Source organism: Phyllobates terribilis, unplaced genomic scaffold, assembly GCF_046119375.1.
Source record: "Phyllobates terribilis strain yellow unplaced genomic scaffold, ASM4611937v1 Scaffold_40__1_contigs__length_11209783, whole genome shotgun sequence".
NCBI lineage: Eukaryota > Metazoa > Chordata > Amphibia > Anura > Dendrobatidae > Phyllobates > Phyllobates terribilis.
Window position 1 is genome coordinate 4,522,733 of NW_027362800.1, and position 15,184 is coordinate 4,537,916.

The following is a 15,184-nucleotide window of genomic DNA, read 5'->3' on the forward strand; positions in this document are numbered from 1 at the left end:
CTAGTGACTTCGATCCTGGAGGGCCATGTTTTCCATCAGATAACTCTATGAGCCACCTGGCGTACTAACAAGTGCACCAAACCAGTGTGTAATATGCATCAATTTACTAGGGCAGCCCAAGGACAAAACTGCCTTTTCAAAAGATACTACACTTGATCTTAGCCAAAAGGCCGAGAAGCGATAACCAGAATTGGTTTCCGACTACGGTGCCACCCAAGGATTCTGAAAAGTCCATTTGTGGAGATGGCCACCTGGACTCCCGTTAAGAAGACATGCTGTCAACCTCTAGATCCCTCACATGCCTGCACTTTTCGGCTTGCTGCTGCTGCAATCCACGCGTTTTAGATCTGCATAACTCCACCTCTTTTAGCACAGTACCCTCAACCCCCGGCTGTTCCCACCCGCCTCAACACCGTTGGAAGGGAGGAGAACCAATTAAGGCGGGGGGGGGGGTGGAACGAGCAGCTGTCTACCCTTAGCAGGAGGGTTGCTGATTAATTACCTCTCCTGCTGCTGCTGCTGCTGGCTGTCCAACAGCAGACTGAAGGTTGCTGCTGCTGTGCGCAGGTATATAAAGGCTCAGAGCCTATTATGACACGCGCAGCCAGCGTTCCATTGCCACATTCCGTCTACTGCAGGCGGGATACCTGGATGGCTGAATGTCACTGAGAAGCTCACAGAGACCGCCATAAGCAACAGTTTAAAAGAATGCCACAGACTAATCAACCAAACTTTTTGGGTTGGTTTCTCTTTTATAGTCTGCAGGCATTAAATGAAAGAAGTCAGTGTTCCAGCAGAGGGAGACAACGTTTCAGAAAAGGCATTGTAGCAAACCAAAAAAGAAATTTTAAGCGCAGCAGAGTAACCAGCTCACATACCTGTTAGCTCAGGTGAGTTTAAAAGGCTGCTGTTGATAACAAGGGCATTTGCTAAATAGATGGTGTGTGTGCAACAATATACTGAAAGGTCAATTATATTGTGCAGCTTATCTCACCACCTGTAGTTATTTAGGTGAAAGCTCCAAAATGCTTGCCTAATATGTCTGTTTATCCAAAAGGAAGTATAGAGGGAGAGCTAGATAGATAGCATTGCATTACATTACATTACATGGCAATGCAATGCACAGTTGCTGAAGTTGAACCAAAATGAGCTTGTCATCTGGCTTCTGCAACTTTTAACATGAAAAATCCAATGAGGAGAAGAAAAGCAAAGCCAAAGAGTCCATCCCAAAATCCGACAAACAAGCAAAATGAACAAAAAGCATTGAATTCAATTCTTTCTGATTTTAGAAACTGCATTAAAGAAGGGGTGCACCGGTCCTGGAGATACTGCAATACCAGGTCAATGCGTGGAGTGGACAGAGCAAGCTCTTTTTCCATCTCCCTGTTCTAAAAATCCATTTAATATATGGTCCCCAGATAGGGGACGTATCAGATATTAAACTGATAAGAACAGATACTACACTTGATCTTAGCCAAAAGGCCGAGAAGCGATAACCAGAATTGGTTTCCGACTACGGTGCCACCCAAGGATTCTGAAAAGTCCATTTGTGGAGATGGCCACCTGGACTCCCGTTAAGAAGACATGCTGTCAACCTCTAGATCCCTCACATGCCTGCACTTTTCGGCTTGCTGCTGCTGCAATCCACGCGTTTTAGATCTGCATAACTCCACCTCTTTTAGCACAGTACCCTCAACCCCCGGCTGTTCCCACCCGCCTCAACACCGTTGGAAGGGAGGAGAACCAATTAAGGCGGGGGGGGGGTTGGAACGAGCAGCTGTCTACCCTTAGCAGGAGGGTTGCTGATTAATTACCTCTCCTGCTGCTGCTGCTGCTGGCTGTCCAGCAGCAGACTGAAGGTGGCTGCTGCTGTGCGCAGGTATATAAAGGCTCAGAGCCTATTATGACACGCGCAGCCAGCGTTCCATTGCCACATTCCGTCTACTGCAGGCGGGATACCTGGATGGCTGAATGTCACTGAGAAGCTCACAGAGACCGCCATAAGCAACAGTTTAAAAGAATGCCACAGACTAATCAACCAAACTTTTTGGGTTGGTTTCTCTTTTATAGTCTGCAGGCATTAAATGAAAGAAGTCAGTGTTCCAGCAGAGGGAGACAACGTTTCAGAAAAGGCATTGTAGCAAACCAAAAAAGAAATTTTAAGCGCAGCAGAGTAACCAGCTCACATACCTGTTAGCTCAGGTGAGTTTAAAAGGCTGCTGTTGATAACAAGGGCATTTGCTAAATAGATGGTGTGTGTGCAACAATATACTGAAAGGTCAATTATATTGTGCAGCTTATCTCACCACCTGTAGTTATTTAGGTGAAAGCTCCAAAATGCTTGCCTAATATGTCTGTTTATCCAAAAGGAAGTATAGAGGGAGAGCTAGATAGATAGCATTGCATTACATTACATTACATGGCAATGCAATGCACAGTTGCTGAAGTTGAACCAAAATGAGCTTGTCATCTGGCTTCTGCAACTTTTAACATGAAAAATCCAATGAGGAGAAGAAAAGCAAAGCCAAAGAGTCCATCCCAAAATCCGACAAACAAGCAAAATGAACAAAAAGCATTGAATTCAATTCTTTCTGATTTTAGAAACTGCATTAAAGAAGGGGTGCACCGGTCCTGGAGATACTGCAATACCAGGTCAATGCGTGGAGTGGACAGAGCAAGCTCTTTTTCCATCTCCCTGTTCTAAAAATCCATTTAATATATGGTCCCCAGATAGGGGACGTATCAGATATTAAACTGATAAGAACAGATACTACACTTGATCTTAGCCAAAAGGCCGAGAAGCGATAACCAGAATTGGTTTCCGACTACGGTGCCACCCAAGGATTCTGAAAAGTCCATTTGTGGAGATGGCCACCTGGACTCCCGTTAAGAAGACATGCTGTCAACCTCTAGATCCCTCACATGCCTGCACTTTTCGGCTTGCTGCTGCTGCAATCCACGCGTTTTAGATCTGCATAACTCCACCTCTTTTAGCACAGTACCCTCAACCCCCGGCTGTTCCCACCCGCCTCAACACCGTTGGAAGGGAGGAGAACCAATTAAGGCGGGGGGGGGGTGGAACGAGCAGCTGTCTACCCTTAGCAGGAGGGTTGCTGATTAATTACCTCTCCTGCTGCTGCTGCTGCTGCTGGCTGTCCAGCAGCAGACTGAAGGTGGCTGCTGCTGTGCGCAGGTATATAAAAGCTCAGAGCCTATTATGACACGCGCAGCCAGCGTTCCATTGCCACATTCCGTCTACTGCAGGCGGGATACCTGGATGGCTGAATGTCACTGAGAAGCTCACAGAGACCGCCATAAGCAACAGTTTAAAAGAATGCCACAGACTAATCAACCAAACTTTTTGGGTTGGTTTCTCTTTTATAGTCTGCAGGCATTAAATGAAAGAAGTCAGTGTTCCAGCAGAGGGAGACAACATTTCAGAAAAGGCATTGTAGCAAACCAAAAAAGAAATTTTAAGCGCAGCAGAGTAACCAGCTCACATACCTGTTAGCTCAGGTGAGTTTAAAAGGCTGCTGTTGATAACAAGGGCATTTGCTAAATAGATGGTGTGTGTGCAACAATATACTGAAAGGTCAATTATATTGTGCAGCTTATCTCACCACCTGTAGTTATTTAGGTGAAAGCTCCAAAATGCTTGCCTAATATGTCTGTTTATTCAAAAGGAAGTATAGAGGGAGAGCTAGATAGATAGCATTGCATTACATTACATTACATGGCAATGCAATGCACAGTTGCTGAAGTTGAACCAAAATGAGCTTGTCATCTGGCTTCTGCAACTTTTAACATGAAAAATCCAATGAAGAGAAGAAAAGCAAAGCCAAAGAGTCCATCCCAAAATCCGACAAACAAGCAAAATGAACAAAAAGCATTGAATTCAATTCTTTCTGATTTTAGAAACTGCATTAAAGAAGGGGTGCACCGGTCCTGGAGATACTGCAATACCAGGTCAATGCGTGGAGTGGACAGAGCAAGCTCTTTTTCCATCTCCCTGTTCTAAAAATCCATTTAATATATGGTCCCCAGATAGGGGACGTATCAGATATTAAACTGATAAGAACAGATACTACACTTGATCTTAGCCAAAAGGCCGAGAAGCGATAACCAGAATTGGTTTCCGACTACGGTGCCACCCAAGGATTCTGAAAAGTCCATTTGTGGAGATGGCCACCTGGACTCCCGTTAAGAAGACATGCTGTCAACCTCTAGATCCCTCACATGCCTGCACTTTTCGGCTTGCTGCTGCTGCAATCCACGCGTTTTAGATCTGCATAACTCCACCTCTTTTAGCACAGTACCCTCAACCCCCGGCTGTTCCCACCCGCCTCAACACCGTTGGAAGGGAGGAGAACCAATTAAGGCGGGGGGGGGGTGGAACGAGCAGCTGTCTACCCTTAGCAGGAGGGTTGCTGATTAATTACCTCTCCTGCTGCTGCTGCTGCTGCTGGCTGTCCAGCAGCAGACTGAAGGTGGCTGCTGCTGTGCGCAGGTATATAAAGGCTCAGAGCCTATTATGACACGCGCAGCCAGCGTTCCATTGCCACATTCCGTCTACTGCAGGCGGGATACCTGGATGGCTGAATGTCACTGAGAAGCTCACAGAGACCGCCATAAGCAACAGTTTAAAAGAATGCCACAGACTAATCAACCAAACTTTTTGGGTTGGTTTCTCTTTTATAGTCTGCAGGCATTAAATGAAAGAAGTCAGTGTTCCAGCAGAGGGAGACAATGTTTCAGAAAAGGCATTGTAGCAAACCAAAAAAGAAATTTTAAGCACAGCAGAGTAACCAGCTCACATACCTGTTAGCTCAGGTGAGTTTAAAAGGCTGCTGTTGATAACAAGGGCATTTGCTAAATAGATGGTGTGTGTGCAACAATATACTGAAAGGTCAATTATATTGTGCAGCTTATCTCACCACCTGTAGTTATTTAGGTGAAAGCTCCAAAATGCTTGCCTAATATGTCTGTTTATCCAAAAGGAAGTATAGAGGGAGAGCTAGATAGATAGCATTGCATTACATTACATTACATGGCAATGCAATGCACAGTTGCTGAAGTTGAACCAAAATGAGCTTGTCATCTGGCTTCTGCAACTTTTAACATGAAAAATCCAATGAGGAGAAGAAAAGCAAAGCCAAAGAGTCCATCCCAAAATCCGACAAACAAGCAAAATGAACAAAAAGCATTGAATTCAATTCTTTCTGATTTTAGAAACTGCATTAAAGAAGGGGTGCACCGGTCCTGGAGATACTGCAATACCAGGTCAATGCGTGGAGTGGACAGAGCAAGCTCTTTTTCCATCTCCCTGTTCTAAAAATCCATTTAATATATGGTCCCCAGATAGGGGACGTATCAGATATTAAACTGATAAGAACAGATACTACACTTGATCTTAGCCAAAAGGCCGAGAAGCGATAACCAGAATTGGTTTCCGACTACGGTGCCACCCAAGGATTCTGAAAAGTCCATTTGTGGAGATGGCCACCTGGACTCCCGTTAAGAAGACATGCTGTCAACCTCTAGATCCCTCACATGCCTGCACTTTTCGGCTTGCTGCTGCTGCAATCCACGCGTTTTAGATCTGCATAACTCCACCTCTTTTAGCACAGTACCCTCAACCCCCGGCTGTTCCCACCCGCCTCAGCATCGTTGGAAGGGAGGAGAACCAATTAAGGCGGGGGGGGGTGGAACGAGCAGCTGTCTACCCTTAGCAGGAGGGTTGCTGATTAATTACCTCTCCTGCTGCTGCTGGCTGTCCAGCAGCAGACTGAAGGTGGCTGCTGCTGTGCGCAGGTATATAAAGGCTCAGAGCCTATTATGACACGCGCAGCCAGCGTTCCATTGCCACATTCCGTCTACTGCAGGCGGGATACCTGGATGGCTGAATGTCACTGAGAAGCTCACAGAGACCGCCATAAGCAACAGTTTAAAAGAATGCCACAGACTAATCAACCAAACTTTTTGGGTTGGTTTCTCTTTTATAGTCTGCAGGCATTAAATGAAAGAAGTCAGTGTTCCAGCAGAGGGAGACAACGTTTCAGAAAAGGCATTGTAGCAAACCAAAAAAGAAATTTTAAGCGCAGCAGAGTAACCAGCTCACATACCTGTTAGCTCAGGTGAGTTTAAAAGGCTGCTGTTGATAACAAGGGCATTTGCTAAATAGATGGTGTGTGTGCAACAATATACTGAAAGGTCAATTATATTGTGCAGCTTATCTCACCACCTGTAGTTATTTAGGTGAAAGCTCCAAAATGCTTGCCTAATATGTCTGTTTATCCAAAAGGAAGTATAGAGGGAGAGCTAGATAGATAGCATTGCATTACATTACATTACATGGCAATGCAATGCACAGTTGCTGAAGTTGAACCAAAATGAGCTTGTCATCTGGCTTCTGCAACTTTTAACATGAAAAATCCAATGAGGAGAAGAAAAGCAAAGCCAAAGAGTCCATCCCAAAATCCGACAAACAAGCAAAATGAACAAAAAGCATTGAATTCAATTCTTTCTGATTTTAGAAACTGCATTAAAGAAGGGGTGCACCGGTCCTGGAGATACTGCAATACCAGGTCAATGCGTGGAGTGGACAGAGCAAGCTCTTTTTCCATCTCCCTGTTCTAAAAATCCATTTAATATATGGTCCCCAGATAGGGGACGTATCAGATATTAAACTGATAAGAACAGATACTACACTTGATCTTAGCCAAAAGGCCGAGAAGCGATAACCAGAATTGGTTTCCGACTACGGTGCCACCCAAGGATTCTGAAAAGTCCATTTGTGGAGATGGCCACCTGGACTCCCGTTAAGAAGACATGCTGTCAACCTCTAGATCCCTCACATGCCTGCACTTTTCGGCTTGCTGCTGCTGCAATCCACGCGTTTTAGATCTGCATAACTCCACCTCTTTTAGCACAGTACCCTCAACCCCCGGCTGTTCCCACCCGCCTCAACACCGTTGGAAGGGAGGAGAACCAATTAAGGCGGGGGGGGGGGTGGAACGAGCAGCTGTCTACCCTTAGCAGGAGGGTTGCTGATTAATTACCTCTCCTGCTGCTGCTGCTGCTGGCTGTCCAGCAGCAGACTGAAGGTGGCTGCTGCTGTGCGCAGGTATATAAAGGCTCAGAGCCTATTATGACACGCGCAGCCAGCGTTCCATTGCCACATTCCGTCTACTGCAGGCGGGATACCTGGATGGCTGAATGTCACTGAGAAGCTCACAGAGACCGCCATAAGCAACAGTTTAAAAGAATGCCACAGACTAATCAACCAAACTTTTTGGGTTGGTTTCTCTTTTATAGTCTGCAGGCATTAAATGAAAGAAGTCAGTGTTCCAGCAGAGGGAGACAACGTTTCAGAAAAGGCATTGTAGCAAACCAAAAAAGAAATTTTAAGCGCAGCAGAGTAACCAGCTCACATACCTGTTAGCTCAGGTGAGTTTAAAAGGCTGCTGTTGATAACAAGGGCATTTGCTAAATAGATGGTGTGTGTGCAACAATATACTGAAAGGTCAATTATATTGTGCAGCTTATCTCACCACCTGTAGTTATTTAGGTGAAAGCTCCAAAATGCTTGCCTAATATGTCTGTTTATCCAAAAGGAAGTATAGAGGGAGAGCTAGATAGATAGCATTGCATTACATTACATTACATGGCAATGCAATGCACAGTTGCTGAAGTTGAACCAAAATGAGCTTGTCATCTGGCTTCTGCAACTTTTAACATGAAAAATCCAATGAGGAGAAGAAAAGCAAAGCCAAAGAGTCCATCCCAAAATCCGACAAACAAGCAAAATGAACAAAAAGCATTGAATTCAATTCTTTCTGATTTTAGAAACTGCATTAAAGAAGGGGTGCACCGGTCCTGGAGATACTGCAATACCAGGTCAATGCGTGGAGTGGACAGAGCAAGCTCTTTTTCCATCTCCCTGTTCTAAAAATCCATTTAATATATGGTCCCCAGATAGGGGAGGTATCAGATATTAAACTGATAAGAACAGATACTACACTTGATCTTAGCCAAAAGGCCGAGAAGCGATAACCAGAATTGGTTTCCGACTACGGTGCCACCCAAGGATTCTGAAAAGTCCATTTGTGGAGATGGCCACCTGGACTCCCGTTAAGAAGACATGCTGTCAACCTCTAGATCCCTCACATGCCTGCACTTTTCGGCTTGCTGCTGCTGCAATCCACGCGTTTTAGATCTGCATAACTCCATCTCTTTTAGCACAGTACCCTCAACCCCCGGCTGTTCCCACCCGCCTCAACACCGTTGGAAGGGAGGAGAACCAATTAAGGCGGGGGGGGGTGGAACGAGCAGCTGTCTACCCTTAGCAGGAGGGTTGCTGATTAATTACCTCTCCTGCTGCTGCTGCTGCTGGCTGTCCAGCAGCAGACTGAAGGTGGCTGCTGCTGTGCGCAGGTATATAAAGGCTCAGAGCCTATTATGACATGCGCAGCCAGCGTTCCATTGCCACATTCCGTCTACTGCAGGCGGGATACCTGGATGGCTGAATGTCACTGAGAAGCTCACAGAGACCGCCATAAGCAACAGTTTAAAAGAATGCCACAGACTAATCAACCAAACTTTTTGGGTTGGTTTCTCTTTTATAGTCTGCAGGCATTAAATGAAAGAAGTCAGTGTTCCAGCAGAGGGAGACAACGTTTCAGAAAAGGCATTGTAGCAAACCAAAAAAGAAATTTTAAGCGCAGCAGAGTAACCAGCTCACATACCTGTTAGCTCAGGTGAGTTTAAAAGGCTGCTGTTGATAACAAGGGCATTTGCTAAATAGATGGTGTGTGTGCAACAATATACTGAAAGGTCAATTATATTGTGCAGCTTATCTCACCACCTGTAGTTATTTAGGTGAAAGCTCCAAAATGCTTGCCTAATATGTCTGTTTATCCAAAAGGAAGTATAGAGGGAGAGCTAGATAGATAGCATTGCATTACATTACATTACATGGCAATGCAATGCACAGTTGCTGAAGTTGAACCAAAATGAGCTTGTCATCTGGCTTCTGCAACTTTTAACATGAAAAATCCAATGAGGAGAAGAAAAGCAAAGCCAAAGAGTCCATCCCAAAATCCGACAAACAAGCAAAATGAACAAAAAGCATTGAATTCAATTCTTTCTGATTTTAGAAACTGCATTAAAGAAGGGGTGCACCGGTCCTGGAGATACTGCAATACCAGGTCAATGCGTGGAGTGGACAGAGCAAGCTCTTTTTCCATCTCCCTGTTCTAAAAATCCATTTAATATATGGTCCCCAGATAGGGGACGTATCAGATATTAAACTGATAAGAACAGATACTACACTTGATCTTAGCCAAAAGGCCGAGAAGCGATAACCAGAATTGGTTTCCGACTACGGTGCCACCCAAGGATTCTGAAAAGTCCATTTGTGGAGATGGCCACCTGGACTCCCGTTAAGAAGACATGCTGTCAACCTCTAGATCCCTCACATGCCTGCACTTTTCGGCTTGCTGCTGCTGCAATCCACGCGTTTTAGATCTGCATAACTCCACCTCTTTTAGCACAGTACCCTCAACCCCCGGCTGTTCCCACCCGCCTCAACACCGTTGGAAGGGAGGAGAACCAATTAAGGCGGGGGGGGGTGGAACGAGCAGCTGTCTACCCTTAGCAGGAGGGTTGCTGATTAATTACCTCTCCTGCTGCTGCTGCTGCTGGCTGTCCAGCAGCAGACTGAAGGTGGCTGCTGCTGTGCGCAGGTATATAAAGGCTCAGAGCCTATTATGACACGCGCAGCCAGCGTTCCATTGCCACATTCCGTCTACTGCAGGCGGGATACCTGGATGGCTGAATGTCACTGAGAAGCTCACAGAGACCGCCATAAGCAACAGTTTAAAAGAATGCCACAGACTAATCAACCAAACTTTTTGGGTTGGTTTCTCTTTTATAGTCTGCAGGCATTAAATGAAAGAAGTCAGTGTTCCAGCAGAGGGAGACAATGTTTCAGAAAAGGCATTGTAGCAAACCAAAAAAGAAATTTTAAGCGCAGCAGAGTAACCAGCTCACATACCTGTTAGCTCAGGTGAGTTTAAAAGGCTGCTGTTGATAACAAGGGCATTTGCTAAATAGATGGTGTGTGTGCAACAATATACTGAAAGGTCAATTATATTGTGCAGCTTATCTCACCACCTGTAGTTATTTAGGTGAAAGCTCCAAAATGCTTGCCTAATATGTCTGTTTATCCAAAAGGAAGTATAGAGGGAGAGCTAGATAGATAGCATTGCATTACATTACATTACATGGCAATGCAATGCACAGTTGCTGAAGTTGAACCAAAATGAGCTTGTCATCTGGCTTCTGCAACTTTTAACATGAAAAATCCAATGAGGAGAAGAAAAGCAAAGCCAAAGAGTCCATCCCAAAATCCGACAAACAAGCAAAATGAACAAAAAGCATTGAATTCAATTCTTTCTGATTTTAGAAACTGCATTAAAGAAGGGGTGCACCGGTCCTGGAGATACTGCAATACCAGGTCAATGCGTGGAGTGGACAGAGCAAGCTCTTTTTCCATCTCCCTGTTCTAAAAATCCATTTAATATATGGTCCCCAGATAGGGGACGTATCAGATATTAAACTGATAAGAACAGATACTACACTTGATCTTAGCCAAAAGGCCGAGAAGCGATAACCAGAATTGGTTTCCGACTACGGTGCCACCCAAGGATTCTGAAAAGTCCATTTGTGGAGATGGCCACCTGGACTCCCGTTAAGAAGACATGCTGTCAACCTCTAGATCCCTCACATGCCTGCACTTTTCGGCTTGCTGCTGCTGCAATCCACGCGTTTTAGATCTGCATAACTCCACCTCTTTTAGCACAGTACCCTCAACCCCCGGCTGTTCCCACCCGCCTCAACACCGTTGGAAGGGAGGAGAACCAATTAAGGCGGGGGGGGGGTGGAACGAGCAGCTGTCTACCCTTAGCAGGATGGTTGCTGATTAATTACCTCTCCTGCTGCTGCTGCTGCTGGCTGTCCAGCAGCAGACTGAAGGTGGCTGCTGCTGTGCGCAGGTATATAAAGGCTCAGAGCCTATTATGACACGCGCAGCCAGCGTTCCATTGCCACATTCCGTCTACTGCAGGCGGGATACCTGGATGGCTGAATGTCACTGAGAAGCTCACAGAGACCGCCATAAGCAACAGTTTAAAAGAATGCCACAGACTAATCAACCAAACTTTTTGGGTTGGTTTCTCTTTTATAGTCTGCAGGCATTAAATGAAAGAAGTCAGTGTTCCAGCAGAGGGAGACAACGTTTCAGAAAAGGCATTGTAGCAAACCAAAAAAGAAATTTTAAGCGCAGCAGAGTAACCAGCTCACATACCTGTTAGCTCAGGTGAGTTTAAAAGGCTGCTGTTGATAACAAGGGCATTTGCTAAATAGATGGTGTGTGTGCAACAATATACTGAAAGGTCAATTATATTGTGCAGCTTATCTCACCACCTGTAGTTATTTAGGTGAAAGCTCCAAAATGCTTGCCTAATATGTCTGTTTATCCAAAAGGAAGTATAGAGGGAGAGCTAGATAGATAGCATTGCATTACATTACATTACATGGCAATGCAATGCACAGTTGCTGAAGTTGAACCAAAATGAGCTTGTCATCTGGCTTCTGCAACTTTTAACATGAAAAATCCAATGAGGAGAAGAAAAGCAAAGCCAAAGAGTCCATCCCAAAATCCGACAAACAAGCAAAATGAACAAAAAGCATTGAATTCAATTCTTTCTGATTTTAGAAACTGCATTAAAGAAGGGGTGCACCGGTCCTGGAGATACTGCAATACCAGGTCAATGCGTGGAGTGGACAGAGCAAGCTCTTTTTCCATCTCCCTGTTCTAAAAATCCATTTAATATATGGTCCCCAGATAGGGGACGTATCAGATATTAAACTGATAAGAACAGATACTACACTTGATCTTAGCCAAAAGGCCGAGAAGCGATAACCAGAATTGGTTTCCGACTACGGTGCCACCCAAGGATTCTGAAAAGTCCATTTGTGGAGATGGCCACCTGGACTCCCGTTAAGAAGACATGCTGTCAACCTCTAGATCCCTCACATGCCTGCACTTTTCGGCTTGCTGCTGCTGCAATCCACGCGTTTTAGATCTGCATAACTCCACCTCTTTTAGCACAGTACCCTCAACCCCCGGCTGTTCCCACCCGCCTCAACACCGTTGGAAGGGAGGAGAACCAATTAAGGCGGGGGGGGGGGGTGGAACGAGCAGCTGTCTACCCTTAGCAGGAGGGTTGCTGATTAATTACCTCTCCTGCTGCTGCTGCTGCTGGCTGTCCAGCAGCAGACTGAAGGTGGCTGCTGCTGTGCGCAGGTATATAAAGGCTCAGAGCCTATTATGACACGCGCAGCCAGCGTTCCATTGCCACATTCCGTCTACTGCAGGCGGGATACCTGGATGGCTGAATGTCACTGAGAAGCTCACAGAGACCGCCATAAGCAACAGTTTAAAAGAATGCCACAGACTAATCAAACAAACTTTTTGGGTTGGTTTCTCTTTTATAGTCTGCAGGCATTAAATGAAAGAAGTCAGTGTTCCAGCAGAGGGAGACAACGTTTCAGAAAAGGCATTGTAGCAAACCAAAAAAGAAATTTTAAGCGCAGCAGAGTAACCAGCTCACATACCTGTTAGCTCAGGTGAGTTTAAAAGGCTGCTGTTGATAACAAGGGCATTTGCTAAATAGATGGTGTGTGTGCAACAATATACTGAAAGGTCAATTATATTGTGCAGCTTATCTCACCACCTGTAGTTATTTAGGTGAAAGCTCCAAAATGCTTGCCTAATATGTCTGTTTATCCAAAAGGAAGTATAGAGGGAGAGCTAGATAGATAGCATTGCATTACATTACATTACATGGCAATGCAATGCACAGTTGCTGAAGTTGAACCAAAATGAGCTTGTCATCTGGCTTCTGCAACTTTTAACATGAAAAATCCAATGAGGAGAAGAAAAGCAAAGCCAAAGAGTCCATCCCAAAATCCGACAAACAAGCAAAATGAACAAAAAGCATTGAATTCAATTCTTTCTGATTTTAGAAACTGCATTAAAGAAGGGGTGCACCGGTCCTGGAGATACTGCAATACCAGGTCAATGCGTGGAGTGGACAGAGCAAGCTCTTTTTCCATCTCCCTGTTCTAAAAATCCATTTAATATATGGTCCCCAGATAGGGGACGTATCAGATATTAAACTGATAAGAACAGATACTACACTTGATCTTAGCCAAAAGGCCGAGAAGCGATAACCAGAATTGGTTTCCGACTACGGTGCCACCCAAGGATTCTGAAAAGTCCATTTGTGGAGATGGCCACCTGGACTCCCGTTAAGAAGACATGCTGTCAACCTCTAGATCCCTCACATGCCTGCACTTTTCGGCTTGCTGCTGCTGCAATCCACGCATTTTAGATCTGCATAACTCCACCTCTTTTAGCACAGTACCCTCAACCCCCGGCTGTTCCCACCCGCCTCAACACCGTTGGAAGGGAGGAGAACCAATTAAGGCGGGGGGGGGGGGTGGAACGAGCAGCCGTCTACCCTTAGCAGGAGGGTTGCTGATTAATTACCTCTCCTGCTGCTGCTTCTGCTGGCTGTCCAGCAGCAGACTGAAGGTGGCTGCTGCTGTGCGCAGGTATATAAAGGCTCAGAGCCTATTATGACACGCGCAGCCAGCGTTCCATTGCCACATTCCGTCTACTGCAGGCGGGATACCTGGATGGCTGAATGTCACTGAGAAGCTCACAGAGACCGCCATAAGCAACAGTTTAAAAGAATGCCACAGACTAATCAACCAAACTTTTTGGGTTGGTTTCTCTTTTATAGTCTGCAGGCATTAAATGAAAGAAGTCAGTGTTCCAGCAGAGGGAGACAACGTTTCAGAAAAGGCATTGTAGCAAACCAAAAAAGAAATTTTAAGCGCAGCAGAGTAACCAGCTCACATACCTGTTAGCTCAGGTGAGTTTAAAAGGCTGCTGTTGATAACAAGGGCATTTGCTAAATAGATGGTGTGTGTGCAACAATATACTGAAAGGTCAATTATATTGTGCAGCTTATCTCACCACCTGTAGTTATTTAGGTGAAAGCTCCAAAATGCTTGCCTAATATGTCTGTTTATCCAAAAGGAAGTATAGAGGGAGAGCTAGATAGATAGCATTGCATTACATTACATTACATGGCAATGCAATGCACAGTTGCTGAAGTTGAACCAAAATGAGCTTGTCATCTGGCTTCTGCAACTTTTAACATGAAAAATCCAATGAGGAGAAGAAAAGCAAAGCCAAAGAGTCCATCCCAAAATCCGACAAACAAGCAAAATGAACAAAAAGCATTGAATTCAATTCTTTCTGATTTTAGAAACTGCATTAAAGAAGGGGTGCACCGGTCCTGGAGATACTGCAATACCAGGTCAATGCGTGGAGTGGACAGAGCAAGCTCTTTTTCCATCTCCCTGTTCTAAAAATCCATTTAATATATGGTCCCCAGATAGGGGACGTATCAGATATTAAACTGATAAGAACAGATACTACACTTGATCTTAGCCAAAAGGCCGAGAAGCGATAACCAGAATTGGTTTCCGACTACGGTGCCACCCAAGGATTCTGAAAAGTCCATTTGTGGAGATGGCCACCTGGACTCCCGTTAAGAAGACATGCTGTCAACCTCTAGATCCCTCACATGCCTGCACTTTTCGGCTTGCTGCTGCTGCAATCCACGCGTTTTAGATCTGCATAACTCCACCTCTTTTAGCACAGTACCCTCAACCCCCGGCTGTTCCCACCCGCCTCAACACCGTTGGAAGGGAGGAGAACCAATTAAGGCGGGGGGGGGGTGGAACGAGCAGCTGTCTACCCTTAGCAGGAGGGTTGCTGATTAATTACCTCTCCTGCTGCTGCTGCTGCTGGCTGTCCAGCAGCAGACTGAAGGTGGCTGCTGCTGTGCGCAGGTATATAAAGGCTCAGAGCCTATTATGACACGCGCAGCCAGCGTTCCATTGCCACATTCCGTCTACTGCAGGCGGGATACCTGGATGGCTGAATGTCACTGAGAAGCTCACAGAGACCGCCATAAGCAACAGTTTAAAAGAATGCCACAGACTAATCAACCAAACTTTTTGGGTTGGTTTCTCTTTTATAGTC

At 45.3% G+C, this 15,184-nt stretch overlaps 11 non-coding genes and 1 pseudogene across 11 annotated transcripts; all 12 read right to left on the reverse strand.

Annotated features, from left to right (window-relative positions):
* Positions 1 to 66: 66 nt before the first annotated feature.
* On the reverse strand, positions 67 to 182 carry LOC141186112 (U2 spliceosomal RNA; annotated as a pseudogene).
* Positions 183 to 1,303: 1,121 nt separating this feature from the next.
* Positions 1,304 to 1,494, reverse strand: LOC141187465 (U2 spliceosomal RNA). The gene has a single exon (XR_012261648.1). It is a non-coding gene; the product is annotated as a U2 spliceosomal RNA (small nuclear RNA).
* A 1,121-nt stretch (positions 1,495 to 2,615) lies between these two features.
* Positions 2,616 to 2,806, reverse strand: LOC141187466 (U2 spliceosomal RNA). Its single transcript, XR_012261649.1, has one exon. It is a non-coding gene; the product is annotated as a U2 spliceosomal RNA (small nuclear RNA).
* A 1,123-nt stretch (positions 2,807 to 3,929) lies between these two features.
* On the reverse strand, positions 3,930 to 4,120 carry LOC141187467 (U2 spliceosomal RNA). Its single transcript, XR_012261650.1, has one exon. It is a non-coding gene; the product is annotated as a U2 spliceosomal RNA (small nuclear RNA).
* Positions 4,121 to 5,243: 1,123 nt separating this feature from the next.
* LOC141187468 (U2 spliceosomal RNA) lies at positions 5,244 to 5,434 on the reverse strand. The gene has a single exon (XR_012261651.1). It is a non-coding gene; the product is annotated as a U2 spliceosomal RNA (small nuclear RNA).
* A 1,113-nt stretch (positions 5,435 to 6,547) lies between these two features.
* LOC141187469 (U2 spliceosomal RNA) lies at positions 6,548 to 6,738 on the reverse strand. Its single transcript, XR_012261652.1, has one exon. It is a non-coding gene; the product is annotated as a U2 spliceosomal RNA (small nuclear RNA).
* A 1,121-nt stretch (positions 6,739 to 7,859) lies between these two features.
* On the reverse strand, positions 7,860 to 8,050 carry LOC141184900 (U2 spliceosomal RNA). The gene has a single exon (XR_012259612.1). It is a non-coding gene; the product is annotated as a U2 spliceosomal RNA (small nuclear RNA).
* A 1,119-nt stretch (positions 8,051 to 9,169) lies between these two features.
* Positions 9,170 to 9,360, reverse strand: LOC141187470 (U2 spliceosomal RNA). The gene has a single exon (XR_012261653.1). It is a non-coding gene; the product is annotated as a U2 spliceosomal RNA (small nuclear RNA).
* A 1,119-nt stretch (positions 9,361 to 10,479) lies between these two features.
* LOC141187471 (U2 spliceosomal RNA) lies at positions 10,480 to 10,670 on the reverse strand. Its single transcript, XR_012261654.1, has one exon. It is a non-coding gene; the product is annotated as a U2 spliceosomal RNA (small nuclear RNA).
* A 1,120-nt stretch (positions 10,671 to 11,790) lies between these two features.
* Positions 11,791 to 11,981, reverse strand: LOC141187472 (U2 spliceosomal RNA). Its single transcript, XR_012261655.1, has one exon. It is a non-coding gene; the product is annotated as a U2 spliceosomal RNA (small nuclear RNA).
* A 1,122-nt stretch (positions 11,982 to 13,103) lies between these two features.
* On the reverse strand, positions 13,104 to 13,294 carry LOC141187475 (U2 spliceosomal RNA). Its single transcript, XR_012261657.1, has one exon. It is a non-coding gene; the product is annotated as a U2 spliceosomal RNA (small nuclear RNA).
* Positions 13,295 to 14,416: 1,122 nt separating this feature from the next.
* LOC141187476 (U2 spliceosomal RNA) lies at positions 14,417 to 14,607 on the reverse strand. Its single transcript, XR_012261658.1, has one exon. It is a non-coding gene; the product is annotated as a U2 spliceosomal RNA (small nuclear RNA).
* Positions 14,608 to 15,184: the final 577 nt, after the last annotated feature.